This window comes from Micromys minutus (genome assembly GCF_963924665.1).
Source record: "Micromys minutus genome assembly, chromosome: 8".
Classification (NCBI taxonomy): Eukaryota; Metazoa; Chordata; class Mammalia; order Rodentia; family Muridae; genus Micromys; species Micromys minutus.
The window spans coordinates 8,625,988-8,636,538 of record NC_137977.1 but is presented as its reverse complement, the minus strand read 5'-3'; positions in this window follow the sequence as shown (position 1 = coordinate 8,636,538).

Genomic DNA, 10,551 nt, shown 5'->3' with positions numbered 1-10,551 from the left:
AACCATTGCTAGGTACATAGCAGGGGTTTCCTCTGAGTTGGTCTCCTCCCTCTGTTGACTGAAGCCAGTGCTTTGATATTTCCAGGGGCAAGAGGGAATTGCCTGGTTTCCTGTTATCAGTTGGCTCTGTCTCCCTTTCAGTCTGGCTCTGGCCTAAGATCTAATCGTGTTCCTGCAGTTTTTCCCAGGCCCAAGTGCCTTGCCAAATGGCATGCATAGCTGGGCTTTGGGAAAACCTCCGAGAAACGTCCTTCGCTAAACATGCATGCAAGCCATTTTGCCTTGTGGTTCCTGCGTGGGTGCTGGGAAGTATTAGCAAGAGGCAGCGGAGTCAGGGCGCATGCTCATGCCCGGCCAGGCTCTGCTCAGTCCGCTCTGTTTGTCTGGGCTCCAGGCCAAAGCAGGCTGACCAGCCCCGGCCCCCGAGAATGGGAGAATGGGGGTGGATGGCAGCCCTAGCAGTTGCAGCTGTCTTTCTATCCCCTCGCTCTTTGGCCCCCGGGAGTTCTCCATTGCACTTTCCCTCCAGAACTTTTCTTTAAAGGCCTGAATATGAATTTTAAGGTTCTGGATCACATGCCCCATGTTGTGCCCCACTTGTAAAAGGAATTACTTTTAAAATAAATGTAAACAGTGAATTAATCTGGTGGTTATATTTCTTAGCCAGCTAATTCCCCAATCAGCATACAGAGAGCCCGATATTTATTAAAATTGCCTTGAGCCAAATACTGAGCAATCGTTACTTCATTCTAAACCTCCAGGCTAGTCGGGCTTCCTCCACACAGGATTCCCATTTTACTTGAAAAGTTTATCCTTTCTTGGTTCTGCTCTCTTCTCCTAGCGTTTTATTCTACTTCCTTCGTGGCTCCTTCCCTCTTCCTCTCATTTTCTCCACCCTTCCTAGAACCATAAGTCCCTCCTATTCTTCCTCTAAATTCTTTATTGGCTCATTGGCTTTTATTGACAAGGCAGAGAATGAATGAGGAGCAATGTTTGTACAAACTTGAGACAGGAGCTTTAAGAATGAATGTAGCAAAACCATGACTGGGTTGAAACAAGATAGGAGGGCAGAAAAACCAGCACTTGAATAACACGAGGATAATATTTACACAGTTATTTACACAGTGTGCAAAAACATTATGCCCACAGAGCATTGGGGTTTTTAAGCCCAGAGTGTGACCTTTTTGGTTCATTTCAATAGCACTGACTTTCTCTTGCGTGTACTCTGTTACACGGAGTTGTACATAGGGCTTCATGTGTCACCTGTCTGAATAGCGTCTGAAGCCTCTGTTCAGGGGTGTGTAACGACACACAGGTCACTTGACACGGGAGCGTCCCTGTGTCAGGGCATGAGGTTGTGGACTTCAGCGAGGGAACAGGAATTTTTCAGTATTTCTCTCTACCACTATCTTTTTCTCTGCTCATTTTGAAGACATGACCCAAGGCTCTCCGAGGCTCACTCTGCCTCGTTACTCTGGCTAATGTTGCAGTGCCAGTCTCCGGGGATGACTGCAGCGTATCTGGGACTTCAGGTGGTGCGTGTGTGTCATCAAGCCTGTCAGGGACCTCAGGTGGTGCACACGTGCCATCAAGCCCGTCTGGGATGTCAGGTGGTGCACACGTGCCATCAAGCCTGTCTGGCATCTCAGGTGGTGCACACGTGCCATCAAGCCTGTCAGGGACCTCAGGTGGTGCACACGTTCCATCAAGCCCGTCTGGAATCTCAGGTGATGCACACGTGCCATCAAGCCCGTCTGGAATCTCAGGTGGTGCACATGTGCCATCAAGCCCGTCTGGCATCTCAGGTGGTGCACACGTGCCATCAAGCCTGTCAGGGACCTCAGGTGGTGCGTGTGTGCCATCAAGCCTGTTTGGAATCTCAGGTGGTGCACACGTGCCATCAAGCCCGTTTGGAATCTCAGGTGGTGCACACGTGCCATCAAGCCTGTCTGGAATCTCAGGTGGTGCACACGTGCCATCAAGCCCGTCTGGGATGTCAGGTGGTGCACACGTGCCATCAAGCCTGTCTTGCTGTCTGGATTTTGAACAGGTGCACCCGCTCCTCTCATTTCTTCGACTCACTCACAGGTTGGTGGGTTTTTGATCTGGGGAACAGCGACAGTTCATTCTCACCCTCTTACGGTTTGTTTTTGAATGTCCATGATGATAATTTATTTTAGCAGGTGGGCTACATAATAGAAGATGTGAAGGGTTGTGAGTCACGGCAGGCAACTGTAGAGAGCGGGTGTGGCGATAAAATTCCAAGATGGCGAAAGATGGCGCTTGGGACTCGGGCCGAGTCTTGTGACTGGCCCCTGCCTTCCTCCCACTCCCAAATACAGCCACGTCGTTTCTTTAAGCTGCACAGGCGCACCCCTGACATGAGATCAGGCCAGATGATGCGGACCTATGAACTGCAGCCACGCAACATGGACTGAGGAAGTGGAGTTGAGAGAGGATAAAAGGGACTGCGCTTGGGGGCAAGGGTTCCTGAATAAACCGCTTTGAGAAGAACGCTGTGTCATCGCTCCTTTTCTGCTGGTCGGGACGGTAGTGACAGGCAACATTTGATAAGCACTTGAGCGGGCATAAAGAAAGAGATGTCATGGCATAACCATGGCCCTGCGCTGAAGCCCTGGGGGAAGAGAAACGTGGCGGCTTCCTTTAGCTCTCAGTGCAGGAGTCTCAGCTGAATCTGACTTGCAAAGAAGCCATCAGAAGAAAACCTGTTTTAGACACGTCACAGCAATGAACCCAGGGACACAGAACAGATAGGCATCTTACACCCCAAATACAATCTTTTCTTAACTTTCTTTTTCTCGTTTCATTTTTGAGGCAGGGTTTCTCTGTGCAGCCCTGACTGTCCTCAAACTCACTCTGTAGAAAAGTCTGGCTGCCAACTCACAGAGATCTGCGTGCCCCTGCCTCCCGAGTTCTGGCATTAAAAGTGTGTGCCACCTTCATGACCCGATAACATTTATTTTTTTAAAAAAAATTACACACACTTGCTTAGTGTGGAGATAGGGGGTGTCACAGTCACATGAGTGGAGGTCAGAAGACAGCTTGCAGAAGTTGCTTCTTCTCTTCTACCAAGTGGATCCTGAGGATCAAAATTAGGTGGTAGGATTGGCAGCAAGCTTTTACCCGTTGAGCCATCTCACCAGCTCAAACATAATCTCTTCTAAAAATGGGGATCTTGCCAGGAAGTGGCAGCATGAGACACCCCAACAAGTCCCCCTCTCCCAAGTTCCTCACCCCTATCACAATTAAAAATAAAAATCTAAACATGGGGTTTGTAACACCTTGTTTTCCTTAGCCTGGTCTTCAATAGAAAGCGCTCTCTAACAGAATGGAAACAGCCCGTAAAAAGAGATTTACATCTATCTATGTTAGTGGGCAGTGAGTGTGGGTAGAGGCTTTTCGTTTTTACATTTCAAAAGTCAATATATATTAATTATCACAACGATGGGTGTCACTGAGGCATTTTAATGCATTTATATGTGTGTTGGTCACGAATACCCTCTACTCACCCAGCTTCATGCCCTCCAGTCAGAAGCTTTTCTGACAGATACCAGCCTGTATGCACAGTGGGCAGGACCCTCCTTCATCAACCACTAATTAAGAAAACTCTATACCTGCGTACCCATAGCCCATCCTAGGCAGGCGATTTATCAGTTGAGACTCCCTCCTCTCAGATGACTCTGGCTTGTGTCAAGTTGGCACAAAACAGCCGGTACAACTGTTTACATGTGGCAAATTGTGCTATTAAATGCTCAGACTCTTGCTTTGTACAAAGGTGAGGAGTTTCTCTAACCAGTTTCTTTACAGGTTGCTGATAATGAACATAACGTTTTGGTTTAATGTTTACTCGATACTAAACTAGGCACCATAAAGATGGCTCAGTAGTTAAGAGAGGACCTGGGTTCAGTTCCCAGCACCCACTTAAGGCAGTGAATTACATTAGTCAGGTGCTTTTAAGGGCAAGTCCCACAAGGCTAAGTACTTTCTGCCTTTCTTCAATCAAGAGCAAGCTTACATCTTTACTTCCTGTCTAAGTTCCTCCTGCATAAGTGATCAAGTACATCTGTGCTGTTGGGGCAACCAACCTTGTTTATAGAAGTGAAAAAAGGTGGGTTGTTCTCTTACGGGGGGGGGGGGGGGGGGAACAGGTCCCAGCATTTCAGGAGGGCATCTGTCCTTGGGGAAGTGGGGCTTACAGGTTAGAGGCATTATTGTTTTATAGATCTCTTAAGCACTGTAATTTAAACTTAAAACATAATGTTAGCCCTCACTCCTTAAAGCAACAAGTCAACACAGGAGTGTATGATTCCCCAGTCAATAGAGGAGCTATGTGGATCCTTAGAGGGAGCATTGCCCAAAAGGTGTTATCAGCCTGCAGAGAGTGGAGCCCAGGCAGAATAAGGTCTGGAAGGCTTTGCTCAAAATCCTACAAAGCTAGCATATTGAACAAATTATCAAAGAGGATGGCTAGAAATCCCTGGCCAAAGTCTCCAGAAACAATGTTTCACAGTGTTCAAGAGTGACCTGTGGTCCACCCTAACACATCAATACACAGCCTAACTGAAGATTTAGGATGCTGGTGAGCATTTATGCTAGAAGCTGGGAGTGAACTGCAGCCTTCAGAGTATGTGCCGAATGGCTGGGTCACACAAACGAGCCCAACACTTGTTTTAAGAGTCCCAACTTTCTATGCAGCAGGACCACTGAGTATCTTCTCACTCGGCAGGAACTCAGCAAGGATCACATTTATGGACATACCTGAAGGCAGGGGTGAAAAGCGGATGAGACAAAAAGAAAATCAGAACCAAGACAGAAGAATGAGATCCACCCATGTGACAATTGCTACAAAGCCTTCTTACATGCCCTTTGCAAGGCATGTGTCGGGGGCATAAACAGACAGGCAGAGAGAAGAAGGATCAGAAAGGCAAACTACAGAAGCACCAGAAAGCTGGCTGGTCTTTTAATGATTGACAAAGTAGATTTTAATGAAAACAAGAAAATCAGAGATGCCGAGAGATAATGCACAATGCTAAAGAAATCAATTTAAAGGAGCAGTAGATCATCCTAGATCTGTGCCTTAATGACACAGACATAGAACAGGAACGCAGAAAGCCAATGCAAAGTTAGAGGTGACAATAAACTAAAGCCTAAGGCATAGGAGATTTTTAATAGTTTTCTTCCAGCCACAGGTAGAGAAGAAAAAACAGAAAAGCTACATAAGATGTAAATTACACCAAAACCGCAAAACTGAGTTTGGGTGTGTGAAAGATGTAGTGAGAGTTAATTATCTGAGGATCACTGTCTGGAACCGTTTCCACTGCTGAGCACCGGCCACATCTGACTGCGAGTATTTGAGATGTGGTCTGCAGAAGCGGTTACTCCCGTGTGTCACCTGGAGTGGGGACCCTGGGGCACAAGAATGTCTTTATGCTTCAGTAGGGTGCTGAAATGCCAGCATTGCCAAACTGTCATCAATGTTCACTGTAGTATTGCCAGTGTAGACCAATGTGTCACCTCTATATGTGACCATCCGAAGGACACAATCAGCAGAGGTGTGACAGGAAACAGGAAGTGGAGATGCACTTTTCTGCAGAAGTCTGAGAAATTCTCTTCAGAGTTCTCTGCCCAGGCAGCACTGGGTCCTTGGCTTCACTGCAGAGAGGAATTTAGGATGAGCTAGTTTGAAGCAGAGTCAACATTTATTAAAAAAGATTTCATAAAAGACCTATTTATTTTCGAGAATGCTGTGCCTGTGTGACTGTCTATCAGTGTGTGCTTGGAGCCTGTTGGATCCCCTGGAACTACAGTGACAGATGACTGTGAACCACCACACAGTGCTGGGAACTGAACACGGGTCCATTGAGAGAGCAGCCAGTGCTCTTACCCATGTAGCAGCCTCTCCAACTCCTAAAATGGACTTACATTTACATTCATTAGAACATAGAAGTCAAGAGAAGATGTGTCCAGGAAAAAATGAGACACATCCAACTGTGGGCATACACTTCTCAAGAGAGTTCAGTTTCTCTGTTCTTGCAATAGTCATATCTAGGATTTTGGAGTTATCCGTCAAAGGTTGTTCGGGAATTTAAAGGGCAAGACCACAGGCAAAGTCCTGTGGAACACATGGCCAAAACTGTCTTAAAGCCTAAAAGTTGTAAGGGAGCCTAGTATTTTTACTGTGAATAAAGTCTTGTTTGAGATTTCAAAGCATTGTCAGGGGAAGGAAGATGGCGATATTGCAGGCCATCCCTGCTCATGGTTAAACATGGTAAGTAGTTCATTGCTATTTTAACGTTTGTAATTGGAAACACCTGTGTAAGAGGGCTACCATGTTGCAACCTTCCAAAGTGCCAGTTGCCCTGGAACTCATTATTCTCAGCTGACAGGAGACTTTGACCAGACTCTGAAGTGAGGGCTCCTCTTTTTTCTTAGGTCCCCATAATTTCCCTTGTCCTTTCTATTCACCTGGTACATAAAATATAGCTCTCACCTCCAAGGTGACAAATGGCTTATTCTTGAGCCAAATAGGAGTGAACAAAGACTGGCTGCCTGAAATATTTTACCATGGAATGTGCTACATGAGATTTATATTAGTTGTAGAACAAAGGAAGACACTAATGAAGGCATTCACTATATAATAACACGATGGGAACTGTGGGTAAGTGTGTTGTTGCTAAGCAGGAAAAAACGTCAACGACCTGTATAGCTTTTGTGCTACTGGGAGCTAGTGCCATTAAGATATGTTGGAAAGGTTTTGGTTGTAAGAAGAACATTCATTTTGTCAAATACTGGGCTGGACAGTCAACAGTTCTCGGTTACTGATTTTCTTTTTCTTTCTTTTTTTTGGGGGGGGGGGGGAGGATTGTCTCACGAATCCCAGGCTGGTCTTTAACGCACACAGCTGAGAATTCCTGATCCTTCTGTCTCCTCTTCCCCAGTGGCTGAGATTCCTGGGATGTTGTTCTATGTTTACATGGCGCTTGGGATTAAACTGAGGGTTTAAGTGCAGAAAGGCACTTATCAGCTGAGAGACATCCCCAAACCCTCAAAGGCTTTCAAGGAACTGGGCACAGTCTGAGAGGAAGTGGCTCTTACCTGCAGCCTTCTGTCTCCATGGCGATTAAGAGGCACAGCAGTCTCTAACAGGCTGCAGCTCCTCATTCTGGGGAACTCCAGGTCACACTGACGAAGCTGCAGACACTGAAGGCACTCAGAGGACATTATGGAAACTTCTCTTTTTGTGTGAGATTTCCAATTATAAAGAAGATGGTGGATTATGTTTGTAAGGGCATCTGACCTCCTGCCCCCCTTCCTTCCCCCACACCTCAAGAAGAGCAGAATAAGACCCATCACTCCTGTTGGTGGAGGAGGAATGGATTCCACCAACCTTTGGACAGACTTTCCTTCTTCCACATCTGTCCCAGTGGCCTTCTGATTTATCTTCCGTGCCAGAAATCTACATGGCTCTTCTTTTGTGCCAGCCAAAGTCGTTATACAGTTAGACTAACTTTGGCCACAGGGAGCATCCATAAATTGAGTTCTTACATACTGAACTGCCATTTGGATACTAGGTAAAAACAAAGAAACCTCACTTTTCTTTTCCTTTTTAACTTCAGCCAATCACAAGGTATCCCACTCATGTAGACCTGTAAGCAAGGAAATCCTGTTGGCCTATGTTGCCTGGAATTCTCTGAACTCTGTCTGGATCAAGGCTAGGCTCTCCCCATGCTATGGGCTATTCTTTGAACAAGTGGTTTGTTAAATGTATTTAGGGCTTTGCTCTGAAAAGTACAAACCTAAATTCTAAACATTTTTCCTATTTGCTCAATTCTAAAGTTTTTTCCTGTGACACGATATCAGTCTTATTTTTCCTCTCATTAATATGTACTTTCCTAGAGTCCCAGACCAGAATAATGGTTTCTTTCTTCTTCTGCTGCAGTGACTCATATCTTTGTTGTAAAAAATAACAAGCAAGTAAAGCGGTTCTCTTGAAACATTGTAGAGAAGCGTCCTTTCTTTGGGTCAGATAGGGGAGCTGTATTCTCTGTTAAATTATAAGAGATCCCTGTAGTTTCTTTTTGGTCAGGGTGACCTTCAGTTCCTTAAGAATAAAGCTACCTACTAACCACAGAAGTACAACCATAGTACTTGCTTAAAGTGTAATTTCAGATAAATAATATAACCAGTCACAAACTTATGATGGTTCAACTGCAGGGTGCATTTGCTCAGAACTGTATCACAACATTAGGTGGGCCGGGCATATTAACTCCATGTCTAATTTACCACATTTTTAGTTAATCCTGGGTTGATTGGGATAGAATTCCATCCCATGTCAAGAGAACAGCTTTAAAACCACTGGATGCACAGTAAAAGACTATGCAATATTCAATGTAACTGCCCTTCTTAGGAAGATTAGCAATGTCCCTTCAAGAGGCAGTCTGGGCTAGCAAAGCAGGTCATATTAACTAACAAAGGACAAGAAACATCGGCCTCCAGGAAGTTCTTTTTAGCACACAGTAACATACCTTGTATCTGTAGGAAGACATAGAGAGAGATCACTCTGAAAGAAGGTGGCCTTTTTATTAAAATATTTTATACACACAAATGCAATCCTTTCAAGGAACAAATGTAAAAACAAATGCAAATCATTGTTTAGGGAACAAGGAAGATTATTTCTGTACAAAAGACAAGTGGAGCCTCAAGCCCACCCACAGAGGACGTTCAAAATTGAGTTTTAGGTGTTGTCTTTAGCACATGGGATGTATCCATAACTTCACACAGTCGTATAATTCCTGTTGCACACTTGGTAAAATAACATCAGCCACAATGAAAATGAAAGCAACATTCCCACAAAGCTTACTTTGTGGAAAGCAAACAATTCCAGATCGGAGGAATAAGGTTATCTCTGCCCCACATAGTAGACCATGCATAAAACCACTTTATGCATTGGTCAGAATGCATGGTATAACTTTTTTTTTTACAACACAATTCATGTAAACAATGTTTTTAAAAAGTCTATAAAAATACAAGTGTAGATAGAATTTCATTTTCCTAGCAAAATATCCAGAAATTTGATTGTTTTCAACATTTTTTTTGGGTGAGAAACAGGGATATAAATTATGACTGATATATACAAAGGTTTTGAGACATTAATTTTTAGAAGCAAAGTTTTATTATATAATACTTTCCACTGATGTTCCATAGAATCTAAACAACAATTTCCTTAAAGAAACAAGGCAAGGAAGCTGAATGAAATTGGGTCAATCACTCAAGGGTTTTTATGATAAAATACTTACTTCAGGTATATCAATCAAGTCATGTCCAGCCAATTGCTTTTAGATATCAAGGTGGTAAAGTTCATAATTCAGAATTACAGAACTATGGAGTCTTCTTGGTATTTGGCTAATTGTAAAAGAGTGCCTTGTGGAACTTATCTTGACCCATAGTTGCTGGCTTGGGCCCTGTGAGCGGCACTGAGAATATAAGGGGTTCAATGGCAAGAGGGGATATGGCTTACTAACCACACTCAACTGCGTGGGTGCACTGTCTTTGGAGTCCATTAGAAGGCATCCCTGAGTTGGAATTAGAGGTGGCTGTGAGCCATAGTACGTGGACATCAGAAACTGAAATAGGGCTTCTCTGCAAGAGCAGTGAGGTGCTCTTAACCGCTTGGTAATTTGTCCAGCCCTCAGTGCACTAACTGTAGCTAGGAAACAAATCCATGATGAGGTTTTTCTTTGTAGACTACTATACATCACAGAAAAGTTAACTATGAATTTTATCCTGGATTGTTACTAGCATTGTTTTTGTTGCTGTTTGCTTTTTGAAACAGAGTTTCTCTGTGTAGCATCCCTGGCTGTCCTAGAACTCTTTATATAGACCAGGTTGTCCTAGAACCCAGAGAGATTTGCCTGCTTCTTGAGTTCTGGACTAAGAACCACACTTAACCATCACGGATTATGAAACTAATTTGAAATACTCAACATTTTCATGACCTCCAATAAATAAAGAGAAATATGAAGTCATTTTTAAAGCTCACAGGACATGTTATGTGCAGAGAAATACACAATACATATCCTTATTCTGCTGATGTTCTAAAATTCCATCAGCTTTACACAATTAAAAAGGGCTCCAGCATTTTCTTTCTTGCTTTTTTTCTGGCCTCTTATACATTCAGGATTTCAGTGTTAAGGTGAACCAGAAACTGAAGTTGAAGGCCCAGAGTGGAGATGTCTCTGGCTGGATGTGCTATTTGGTACCTATAACCTGTGTAGTTCTATAAGGGGTGTAATTGCCGATTACCAATGCACTGTGCAGAGAGCCATCTTTCTGGACCAGATGAATTCGAAACCGTGCTTTCATTTGGAAAGTTCTTGGAAGCCAATTTTACGTGTCCTGTTTGTGAGTATTGCTTGCAGAATACACTAAAAGGCACTTAGGAACTAGTGTCTTAACTCCATCCCCCAATAATTACAGAGCATTTCTGAAGCACAGCGCTACCTGAGACACTGTGTCGTTGGCATGCCAATG